This window comes from Acomys minous (assembly GCF_964271855.1).
Source record: "Acomys minous genome assembly, chromosome: 5".
Lineage (NCBI taxonomy): Eukaryota > Metazoa > Chordata > Mammalia > Rodentia > Muridae > Acomys > Acomys minous.
This window is the reverse complement of record NC_140494.1, coordinates 63,103,443-63,116,364: the sequence shown is the minus strand read 5'-3', so window position 1 is coordinate 63,116,364 and position 12,922 is coordinate 63,103,443. Positions and strand designations below refer to the sequence as shown.

The 12,922-nt window shown below is 36.7% G+C and overlaps 1 long non-coding RNA gene across 2 annotated transcripts in view; it reads right to left on the bottom strand.

Moving 5' to 3' along the window:
• LOC311597402 overlaps positions 1-5,063 on the bottom strand; it is a 75,700-nt gene extending 70,637 nt beyond the window's left edge. For both annotated transcript variants that reach the window (XR_014779216.1, XR_014779217.1), the window contains exons 1-2: positions 4,976-5,063; positions 2,663-2,792 (exon numbers count right to left, since the gene is read on the bottom strand). This is a non-coding gene — a long non-coding RNA (uncharacterized lncRNA). The remainder of the gene's footprint in view (positions 1-2,662; positions 2,793-4,975) is intronic.
• Positions 5,064-12,922: the final 7,859 nt, after the last annotated feature.

Sequence of the window (12,922 nt, the reverse complement as noted above, 5' to 3'; positions counted from 1 at the left end):
AAATAATAGGAACTATTAACCACTGTTCATTAATATCACTCAACATCAATGGCCTCAACTCCCCAATGAAGAAACACAGTCTAACAGAATGGATGGAAAAATAAGACCCATGAATCTGCTGCATACAAGAAACATACCTCAGCAATAAAGATAAACATTACCTTAGAATAAAGTGCTGGAAAAAGTTTTCCAAGTAAATGGACCAAAGAAACAAGATGGAGTAGCCATTTTAGTAATAAAATAGACTTTCAACCAAAACTAATCAAAAGAGATGGGGAAGGACACTTTATATTTATCAGAGGACAAATACATCAAGATGATGTCTCAACTCTAAACATCTGTGCCCCAAATACAGGAGCACCCGCTTCATAAAAGAAACATTAATAAAGCTTAAATCACACATCAAACCTCACATTTTGATAATGGGAGACTTCAATACCCCATTCTCACCAATAGATAGATCATCGCAGTAGAAACTAAATGGAGAAACAATGAAACTAATTGACTTCATGAACCAAATGCACCTAACTGATATATACAGAACTTTTCATCCAAATGCAAAAGAATTCACCTTTTTCTGCACACCTCATGGAAACTTCTCCAAAATTGAACATACAACTGGCCACAAAACCAACCTCAACAGACACAAAAGGATAGAAAGAATTCCTTGCATCCTATCAGACCACCATAGATTAAAGCTGGATCTCAAAAACTACAAAAACAACAGAAGACCTACAAACTCATGGAAACTGAACAACTCCCTGCTCAATGATATTGGGGCAAGGAATGAAATACAAAAGAAATAAAAAACTTTCTAGAATTCAATGAATCTGGAGGCACAACATACCCAAACTTACGGGACACAATGAAAGGAGTGCTAAGAGGAGAATTCATTGCACTAAGTGTCTTTCTTAAGAAATTGGAGCGATCCCATATTACCAACTTAACAATGCACTTGAAAACTCTAGAACAAAAAGAAGCAGACTCACCTAAAAGGAGAAGACAGTTGGAAATCATCAAACTTAGGGCTGAAATAAATAAAATAGAAACAAAGAAAATGATTCAAAGAATCAACAAAACCAGGATCTGTTTTTTTTTGAGAAAAAAAATAGCACAGAATTCTACAAGACCTTCATAGATGAGCTAATACCAATTCTCTTTAAACTCTTCCACAAAATAGAAACAGAAGGAACATTATAAACTCATTCTATGAGGCCACTGTCACCTTGAGACCTAAACCACAGAAAGACCCTACAAAGAAAGTGAATTCAGACTAGTTTCTCTTATGAATAGTGATAAAAAATACTCACAAACCAAATCCAAGACCACCTCAAAAACATTATTCACCATGAACAAGTAGGCTTCATACCAGGCATGCAGGGGTGGTTCAATATATGGAAGTCCATCAACATAATCCATCATGTAAGTAAACTGAAGGAAAAAAACTACATGATCATCTTAGATGGTGGAAAAGCACTCAACAAAAGCCTATACCCATTCATGTTAAAGTCTTGGAGAGAGCGGGAATACTAGGCACATACCTCAACATAATAAAGGCAATATACAGCAAGCCTATAGCCAACATCAAACTAAATAGAGAGAAACTTAAATCTGTTCCACTGAAATCAGGGATAAGACAAGGCTGTCAACTCTCTCCATATCTCTTCAACAAATTAACTCCTAGCAATATCCAGCCTGCCTCAATGAAGAAGATAAGCATTGAAGAACCTCCTTATGGAGTTTGTTTCAAATGTGGCAAACAAGCCACTGTGAAAAATGTCCTTATTTGTGCCACAGACAGAATTCTGCCTAAAAATGGGCAAGTTTAGATGGAGGCAGAGTCAACAGCCAAACCTTGCCAAGACAGGGTAAGCAAGTCCTCAATAGTTTTGCCTCTCAAATATGTCTGGCAGATATATTGGATCAGAAGGCTGAAGATGATGCTCCAATGTTATAGAGAGTGTTGGGTGACTGTTTAGGCAGTAAACTGTCTCAGTCATTTTTTCATTTTGGATGCTGCTAACCTGCACTCCAGGTTCACTCAGGTATTTAAGTTTTATCCCTTCTCAAGTTTCTGATAGATTTGAAGGCCAGATAGTTTATTCTTTCAATTAAGCTTAGTAGGTTAGGGTTTAAGATGTTTTAAGTTAATATAGATGAGATATGATAGATATTAATCTCCATTCATAAATTTAGACTCAGCAAGATAGGAAAGATAGGAAACTTCAAGTTTGCCAAATATAAGTAGTCAAATCACTATGAATGTAACATTTACATAACTCCTGGTTGTCTCATGGTTCTTCCTGCTGTAGGTAGTTTATTTTACTCGTGTGTAGTAATATAAATGTATATGTTAAAAACATAATAAAATATTTTTAAAAAGGGTCAACATGTTAAAACAATAGATATCTCTTCATATTATGAAAACCAGACACTGTTGAAGAAAAACTTGAATTTAAGACTGTGAAGAAACTATGTAACATCCTTCTTTCTTCTGTGAGGTCCCTGATTGTAGATTACTAAAATGTATGACTATCAAGTCAAGTCATAGCATATAAATGCTATTTTTATCATGTCACCCAGAACAGTACTTATTTTGCAAAAGTAGCTTAGCTTATTTAGAAATGCTTAAACTATTTTACAATATCTACTGTTTACTCACAATTATAAATTTTTGTGTAAGGCATCTCATATCAGATAAATGTCAGTCAATTTAACCCACATTTCTGCTCCAATTTTCAAAATGAAGAAGCTAAATTGGTTTCTGGGATAATCAGTAGTAACTTGGAGTCCTGTGAAATAATGATAGAAGATAGTTTTACATGTTTCTCTTAATAGTATATATAACCTGAGTATCTCATTTAACAAAGCGTATAGATTGGTGAATAATTTTCATTTACTTCCAGAATGAAGTATACTTTTTAGAAATAGTACCTTAAAATTTTATGTTGCTTAATCAAATGTTTAAGGTACAGACTTTTATCAAGATATGGAGGAGGCTGCTGAGGGAGCAAAAGTCTCCCTACTTTGCAGACTTGGCCATGATAGTCTGCACATGCCCAGGAGCAGAACACCTGTCCCTGTGCATCAGCAGCACTTACTGCACTCATGGGGTTATTGAAAAGAAGATATTCCGTTTGGGAAGAAGATGGGGTTTGGGACAATAAGGGGCATTGGATGGGAGCTGGATAGATATGATTGGTACACATTGTACAGATATAAGAAACTCACAGAATAAAATTATCTTTTAAAAAATTAAAAAAACTGTGACTTTTTTAAAGTTATGAAATTGTTTCCCAAAGTTAAAGAAGATGTAGATATCAAAACACAAATATATTAGTGAATTATTTTAATAATAGGATAATTTAAGTGGAGGTTTAAAGTGGCCATCTCAAAATCTGTTTGATTGATTTAGACAGCACATAGAGTTACTGAAAAGGAGATGTAGTTACACTAAGCGTTATGTTTGTACAGCAGAGTTCATCAGCACCGTTCCAGTGTTTAGTCATCACTTTTTTGAGAGACTGACAATGCAACATGAAGATTTCTCTCTGAATTCCTAATTTTAAAGCTACCATTTCTATAATTTCCAAACCTATAAGACTAACAAAATGGCCTCCTTTCCCTACCCTTCTAAAATGGTAAAAATGTTAAAAAGGTGTTTGGTCTGACAAGAATGGAATGATTCATTACAATAACAGAACAGCCAGACTGATAGGCAATATGGTGTCAACAGCTTGTCTGTCTGAATTATTATGATCCCAGCAGCCAGAAAGCAATTAACTTGAAGGCATATTTATCTATACTTGTGATGTGTCATGTCAATTGCATAGAACTGCATATGCTGAAAACTCACGATTATTATTATATTGTTACTTTGCAGAGGGAGGAGATCTTTGGCATCAGAAGTGGAGAAAAAAGGAATTATGGGGCGTGAAATCATCTTGTCTCCTTCTGTTAAGATTTAGTATAAAAATTTATTTGCAATAATGAGTAAGTACTGAGCATGGACTGAAATTATTTTAGTATGTTTGAAATTGAGATGTACTTTCTTGGGGTGTTTAAACATAATAAGGTTGCAGCTTTATTACATATTTGTTATGACATTATGAGTTGTTGTTGTCTCCTAGTGAGTTGATGTCTGGATAAGTTAATATAAATACAAAGAAAGATACTTATTGGAGTGATATAGAAGTTATTCAAATCCTTGAATCCCTGTGGTTCCTGACAACTGTCTTTTGTCTGTCTCAAAGAGACAAAGGCCTCATTTAAAATGTTTCTTTCTGTTCCTGTTTTCAACAAGGTCTGAAAGTCTATTTAATGTTCTTTCCCTCCCTTTTATTTTTGAGATTATAATATAATTATAACACTTTTCCCTATAGTTTCTCCCTTATAAATCCTCCCACATATGCATCTTCTGCTCTCTTTCAAATTCATGGCTTCATTTAGCACTAATTAATATATATATATATATACAATATATATTCTTAAATGTAACCTTCTCAGTCTCTATAATACTTTTATGTAATATGTACTTTTATGTAACAAATACTTTTAAGTATTTTTTTCAGGGCTTATTATTTGGCACTGGACAAGAAATCGATGTTCTCTTCTGTGAGGAAGACCACCCCCTTTTGCTCCCAGTTCTCTTTGGTATCCGTGGTTCTTTGTATGGGGTAAGTCTCACTGGTTTTTCTCATCTATTCTGGCATGCCCCCTGCAACCATCCTTGTTCAGCTCCCATTTGGGCAATCATGTTGAAGAGACTTTCATGTTCTTAGGAAGATAAAATATAGAAAGAATGGATCTTTTGGGGACACTAATTGCTAGATGGGGATATACTGTGCTAAACTCATAATTCTTAATTCCTCTGGGGAAGATATTAAGCCTATTTTCTCTATAAAACATCTAAATGGCCTTGAAAATTAGAATCTTAATAGCATATTAATTGCAGTGATTTATAATTTAACCTCACCTTTTTCTTTATAGATGCCCATATTCTGAGTAGCGTACAAGTGTATTGGAACAGAACAGTACCAGTGTAAACTCACAGTGTAACGGCCATCTTAAAAAACGTTTAACTGTGACTAGCTCTAAATCAACTGAGCTTTCTAAAACCTAACATTCAAGTTAATTTAAATATTTTCTATGTTGTTCTAAAAGAGATTTAAGGTGATTAATAAATTATATTATAGCGTATATATCATATTAAATGAACAAGATTAGTAAATGTAAAAAGATTTTTAAAATCCTTTACTATACATAGGGTGATAGGTGACAAAGATATGAAAATAAATATAACTCATAAGCAAAGTGCTCATTGCAGGTGATGGGGCAGTTTTTTGGTGCACTGTCAAACTCACACAGACCATGCAAACACAATCATGGTTGATCAGTTTTCCAAAAGTGTCACACAATAACAGAAAATTGCTCACTTGTAAGAATACAACAGTTCTCAAGCTTGAGTCTAGGGAAATATATTTGTTGTTTGTCATTAGAGCAATGTACTAAATATTTTTTCTGAAACATTGTTTAGAAAAGTCAAGGTTGTTCAATGAAACTGTCACATACTATCCTTCGAAGTCAACTATAGGCATCACATCATAGAATAATTCATGAATTAAGGAAATAAAAGGAAAATCAGCTTGTAGGATGACAAAGCATAGTTGGCATGTATGCGGTGTTTTTTTTAATAGTCTGTCTAGATTAATAGGAAGGATAGTATAGGAAGAATGTTTATCCCTATTGTTACTTTATGTCACAAATCCTTCTGATAATACAGGGAAAATGTGCTTCTTTATTAAGCAAGGAACCAACAAAAATTATGTTTAATTGTCCATTCTTGAGTATATCCACCTTGGCAGATCCAAAACAAGGCTGCAAACATTAGAGGGCTTAATCTCTCTCCCTGTTACATTCATTTTTCAAAGTGAGCTCTTATCTATGTTGGCTCATCTTTTATCTGTCCTTTGAGCACTTTCTGGAAATATAAGCTACTTGTCTCCATTTAATATTTTAAATGATTTCTTATCTTTATGTATGTGCATGTCTGTGCACATGAGTGTCCACAGGCTGTCAAATATCCCGGAGCTGGAGTGCTGGTAAGTGTGAGTCATTCAGCATAGGTGTTGGGAACCAAACTCCACAGACTCTGATGCTCTGAAAGAGCAGCAAGTGCTCTCATATGCTGAGCCATCTCTTCAGCTCCATTGTTTTGCAAGGCAAAGAATGCCATGCATTTTTGTCTTTCTTTCCTTCAGTCACTGCTGTATTCTGGCCTGCCCACCTTTCCAACAGGGCTTAGAATTCACCAGCTGTAGGACTGTGTAAAGACACTTAACCACTCTCCTTTCCATTCCATTGTTTGACACATGGCAACAGCGATAATATTTACTCCTAAGGGTGTCATGAAAACAAAATAAGGTAATATGAAAGCCACTGTGGATGACTAGGAATATAGACCTTTAAAATGTTGCTGTAGTTATTACATACTCTATTGTGTCCTCGGTAAATGTTCTCAGAATTAAGCACACTGCTCTCAAAATTAACCAGATTGCTGTACATCAAGTCCGGCTTATTGAACAACCCCACCCACCTCTACCTCCTCACCACAGCTCATGGCAATTCCCATCTCACTGTCTCCAGGAGGGATGATGCAGTATTTGTCCTTCCCTGCTTGGTTCATCCTCCAGGTTCATTTATGTGATTGCATGTGAAAGGACTTTGAGCTGGAATAAACTATCAATAATTTTTTTAAGTTTGAATTTTAAAAAAAATCAATGACTTATTTGAAAGAATGGAAGAACAATTTAGGAAATGATTTGGGAAGGAGAGTGACAGTTAGTTTAAGGAGAGAGAGAATGAGCCATTTCTGGAGGAAGCACCAGCTCCAGGATTTTACCTTCCTGTTTCCTAGCAGTCACAGGTAACTCTAGGGGAAAGGTGTTTTTCTCTCTATAGATTCCTATGTTAAGAAATATTGCAATTCTGATCTTTATCACTCATGCTTTTTTTTAAAGGATCAGAGAGAAGTAGCAGTCATTGGTTCCACTAAGACCTAGCAGAGCAGAATGTATAATTAAAACAAACAGAAAACCCACAACTTAATTTGAAGCAGCCTTGGATCCTCCCTTTTCTAATGAAACACTGGGCAATCTATTATTAGTGCAAAGCACAGTTTGGCTGAAAATTTGACTCCAAGCACAATAAGGATCCACTAATTCTCTGCTTATATTTCAGGGGGGCTGATGTGGTTTATAAAATGTAGAGCAAACTAATTGCTTTCAGGACTGAATCTAATAGACTTGAGCCCTGCCCTTGAAATATGTAGTTTTGGGAAGAAAATGATGTAAGGAAATGATGTGTTGACATAGTAAATTGCTATGGGCCTTTATTATATACTCTGCACCCTTGAACATTACTTAATGATAACTAGCCAATTTTGTAAACTATAAATACCAGTAATTGCTGGTTATTAAGTTCTACTTATGTCCGAGGAATTGTACAAGCAAGGCGCTCCAATATTATCACTAATACGAAAATTTATGTTCACTTGGAGCATTAGCATGGAACGTTATTTAGATAAAAAGGTCTTAGCAAATAAGATTGAATTAAAATGAGAAAATAAGGGACTAAGAGATATGCAGACGTGCATGAAGAAGATGCCATACACCAACAGAGAAAGGTCAGAGTGGTCATCCTCAACAAGACGTCAAAGAGAGTCGTGGGACAGTTTCATCCTCAGGGCCTTCCAAAATACCGATACCCTGGATACCTTGACTTCAGACTTTTGGATCCCAGACCTGTGAAAAGCAAAACTTTTCCCTAGGAAAGCCAGTGTATGGGTAATTTGTTAAGTTTTATTCTAGAATATTAGTGGGATACACAATAACACTTCAAGGTATATTCTGCTGGCTTTTTGGGACAAATAAGAAAAACAGATTCCATAATCTATGTTCAATTCAGTCTAATCATTAATCAATGCAATGGAAATATTATCCAAACGGTTTGTGTTCATAGGCCACACATACTCTTTCACATTATTTTCAAATGTCCTCTACTTCTGTGTAGACTGTGCCACTCAGCTAGGTGTTGTTATTTTGCCAAAGTCATGACTGGAAAGATTGCCAAACCGAGCTGTTGGTGGCTCCCAGACCATGAATGTTCATTGTGCTAGGGACGGGGGAGGTTGTGACTAGTACAGGATGGAAACTGGGATGAGTTCATCCACTCTGGGATGGGTTCCCAGAATAACATGTCTAATGCAACCTATCTCAGAATGAAGGGAAGTTTAGGATTCTCAGCTCTCCTGTTAATGACAAGGCATCGGGAGATTACCAGGAGCTGGGTCAAGAAGAAAATTTGGAATACTAAGCAGCACACCAAAGTCAGTTTGTGACTGTAGGCATGGGGTCACATGTACAGTGAGAACAGAGCAGGAGCAGTGTGGGTCCTTGTCTGCAGGTGTCTGCTTCATGCTTGCACATAGGTGAGCAGACCCCCCCCTACTGATAACAACCCACCAGACCCAAATGTGTTAAAAAGATTTGTGGGGCCGAGTGTGGTGGCGCATGCCTTTAATCCCAGCACTCACACACGGGAGGCAGAGACAGGTGGATCGCTGTGAGTTTGAGGCCAGCCTGGTCTACAAAGCGAGTCTAGGACAGCCAAGACTACACAGAGAAACCCTGTCTCGAAAAACCAAAAAAAAAAAAAAAAAAAAAAAAAAAAAAAAAAAAGATTTGCACACCCGAACCCACACAAAAGGTGTCAAAAGCTGGCTTTTTTATAGTGGGGCAGGAGGTCCCTCTTGGTCATAGACCTAGGAGAGGGGAATAGGGTGAAAGAGGGAGGGAGTAAGGAACTGGAGGATACAATTGAGTTGTAATCTGAATAAATTAATTTTAAAAAGCTGGTTTAAGAAAACATAGCAAAAGTACCCTGGAGGCAGGCCCCTGGAAGTCTCCTGCTATTCAAGTATGCTTAGCTTAAAAAATCCAAAGACTTGAAGGTTTGGCAGCACACTCCTCTTTTCTCCCCAGTATCTCTCTGTCCCTGCCTTTTTTTTTTTTTAATCATTAAGCTTAGTGAATTAAAATCTAGTGCTTTGACTCTTGACTGTTTTTCTTTCAATCAAGTGCGGTCTGGCCTTTCACAAGCCAGAGGTTCCCTTCCCCCTCTAGAAGGGAACTTAGATTTCTATTGTTTCAACCCCAGGTGAGTCTGGCTGCCCTGCACTCCCTCTCTGCCCAGAAGACCTTCTTTGTGACTGGTTCTCAGGACAGAGCCGTTTTTAGCTATCTTCCAGAAGGCTGAAGAAAACTCTGTGACCAGGTTCTCAGCCCAGCCTCTCAGAGAAAGGAACCCACAGAGCCGAAGAACCAGGACTGAGGTTGACTTGGCACAAGGTCCAAAATGGTCAACGAGTCACTCATGTAAGGAAACAACTTGTCTGGGATGAAGTACATGAGCATCTTTGCCAGGAAGGATCTTATTTCATATCAGTGACTGGAAGGTGTATAGATCAATTAGATGGAGCAAGTCATAGTTGGGAGATTTAAGACACATGGACAGATAAAAATTTGAATATATGAAGTTTTTTGGCAGGAAGGTCACGTATCAGAAACTCAAATTACGTTAATAGTAGCATTTGAGTTAATATTTTAATCACTTGGGGTTCTGATAGCAACTAGGAGTGCAATTTCTGTTTCATGGTTCATGGCAATGCAAAAAGAAAACTTTCTCTCTGCAAAAGAAAGTTATTCTCTGCTACAGAAAAAAATTTTTTAATTACATGGCACTCAAAGTGTAGTCACAGTCATAGGGGAGGGGAGTAAGGGGAAAATGGGAAGGAGGGAGGAATGGGAGGATACAAGGGATACAAGGGATGGGATAACCATTGAGATGTAACAAGACTAAATTAATAAAATAAAATTAAAAAAATAAAAAGATAGGGAAGAATAAAAATGTTTGTGCATTGCTTGCCTTTTACATGAATTTATTCTTCTGCTGAAATAAATAGGTATCATTTTGATCACATACTTACTATATAATAGCTATTTGGGCAGTGATTAATAGGCATTATGAGGTCATTTATTTATTTAGTAAATGGGTTTTATTTCCTTTATCTCTTAACTTCTATTTATGTTAGTACATGAAGTAATTGGTTTCATTGTGGCATTTTGATATATAGATCTTATTTTTAAGGTTTAAGAAATTTCAATTTATTAATAAACAATGCAAAATTTAATAAATTTAAATCTTTTGGAGCATTAAAATTCACTAGCCTTTAACAATGAAATTCTTGTAATTTTCTTAATACAAGTGAAAGTCTCTTATATTGATTAATTTAAATTTAATTAAAGATGCCATGATTTAAAAAAAATAATCTCTTAAGATTTAGTCATACTTTTCATCTTGACAAGATAATAATTTTAACTATTGTCATTTTTTAAATGCACCCAACCCCTAAGAGTTTAAGATGTGGAGAAATAAGTAGCTTTTCATAGCCACCCAACTAGAAAGTGTTAGAGCTAAAAATGTAAACTTAACAGTCTCATTTCACCACCACTTTCTGCTACTGCTCTGTTGTAGTGTTTCCCTCCCATCCTTCACACCGTATTGATGGCTATTGATATACAGCCCCACAGCAACAGAACATTAGATGGAATGGAGATTACCCTGTGCACAGAAGAACAGTATTATTATGCTTCCTAGATCAATGCTTTCTGACTGGCAATTTTGGCAATAGCATAGATAGGATATTGTGGGGGAGCTCATAGGAAAATAGAGCAACTTCATCTGGAGTCTAGGGAGTTACTCTATACATCAGTTTCCAAACTCCAGTTGTGAAGAAAAACTTGTTTCTCTGAAGTCTTGTCATATTTTCCATAAGAGCAAGGATAATGTCAGTGTAAATTGCATAAAGCATAACACCAGAAACTGTTTACACAGAGAGAAAGGAAATCCAGGAAGGTGGGAAGGCTAGGCTTCTATAATACCTCCACTCCTTTTCCTTCAAGAAAACTTACCCAGTGAATTTGGACAAAATGTCTTTTAAAATATACTGCACTGCACAGTAGCAACATAGGGTAGTTGAGTTATCATTGAAGCATTGGTAACTTCTGTCTATTTAAATAATTCCTATGCTGAACAAAAAGGCCACCTCAATCCAGTCACTCTTCAAATTATATGTCCTTTCTTCGTTCTTTAATATCAAAATTCTTAAAACTTGGGCAAGCTCCTAATTTCATCTTATTGCCTCTCACTATAATGTCTCTTTCAATATAGATTCCACTAATTTGTTTGGAAAATAGACCTACAAAGAGGAGCTCTACCATCTGTCTCAAAATCACCAAAAATCCCTGTCAGACATACTTTATTTATTTATTTATTTTTGTTTTTTATTTATTAATTATAATTCAATTGTTACCCCATCACTTATATCCTCCCATTCCTCCTTCCCTCCCCCTTTTACCCTATTCCCTTCCCCTAGGTCTAGGACCAATAGAGACCTCCTTTCCCCCCTATATGATCATAGGCTATCAAGTCTCATCTTGGTAGCCAGCTTTTTCTTTCTTTGAGTGCCACCAGGTCTCCCCACCCAGAGGAGGTAGTCAAATATGGGGCACCAGAGTTCATGTTAGAGTCACTCTCCACATAACTGTTGAGAATGTCCTGTCCATTGGGTAGATCAGAGTAGGGGTTTGATGTTTACTACTTGTATTGTCCTTTGTTAGTGCAATAGTTTGAGCAGACCACCCCAGACCCCTGATCCACCCATCACAATATTCTTCTTGTAGGTTTCTAGGACCCTCTGGATCCTTCTATTTTCCCATCTCCTATATTTCTCTTACCTGGGGTCCCAGTGGGATGTCCTCACATCTATCCCAATCTCCTGGTAAGTGAAGACTTTCATGGGACATGTGTTTTGGGCTAGGCCTAATCATAAGTGAGTATATACCATGTGAGTCTTTCGGCTTCTGTGTTAACACATTCAGTATGACCATTTCTAGCTCCATCCATTTGTCCACAAATTTCAGTATTTCCTTGTTTTTAATAGCTGAGTAGTATTCCATGGTGTAAATGTACAATAGTTTCTTTATCTATTAATCAACTGAGGGACATTTAGGCTGTTTCCAGGTTCTTGTTATTATGAATAAGACTTCTATGAACATGGTTGAGCATATGTCCTTCTTCTGTGGAGGAGCATTTTCCGTGTATATTCCAAGGATAGCTGGGTCTTGGGGAAGCCCTATTCCCAGTTTTCTGAGATAGCACCAGATAGATTTCCAAAATGGTTGTAAAGTTTGCATTTCCACCAGCAATGAAGGAGTGTTCTCCTTTCTTCACATCCTTGCCAGCATGTGATATCACTTGAGTTTTTGATCTTAGCCATTCTGATGGGTGTAAGATGGAATCTCAGAGTTGTTTTGATTTGCATTTCCATGATGACTAAGGAGGTTGAGCATTTCTTTAATTGTTTCTCATCCATTCGATATTGCTCTGTTGAGAATTCTGTTTAGTTCTGAACCCCATTTCTCAATTGGGTTATTTGGTTTGGCGGTGTTTAATTTCTTGAGTTCTTTATATATTTTGGATATTAGACCTCTGTCAGATGTAGGGTTGGTGAAGATCTTTTCCCAGTCTGTAGGCTATCACTTTGTTCTTTTGACAGTGTCTCCTGCCTTACAGAAGCTTCTCAGCCTCATGAAGTCCCATTTATTAATTGTTGACTTTAAGGCCTGGGCTGTTGGTGTTCTGTTCAGGAAGTTGTCTCCTATGCCATTGTGTTCCAGGCTCTTCTCCACTTTTTCTTCTACATGATTTAGTGTCTCTGGTTTTATGTTGAGGTCTTCGATCTACTTGGATTTGAGTTTTGTTCATGGTAACAAATATAGGTCCAATTGCATTTTTTTACATG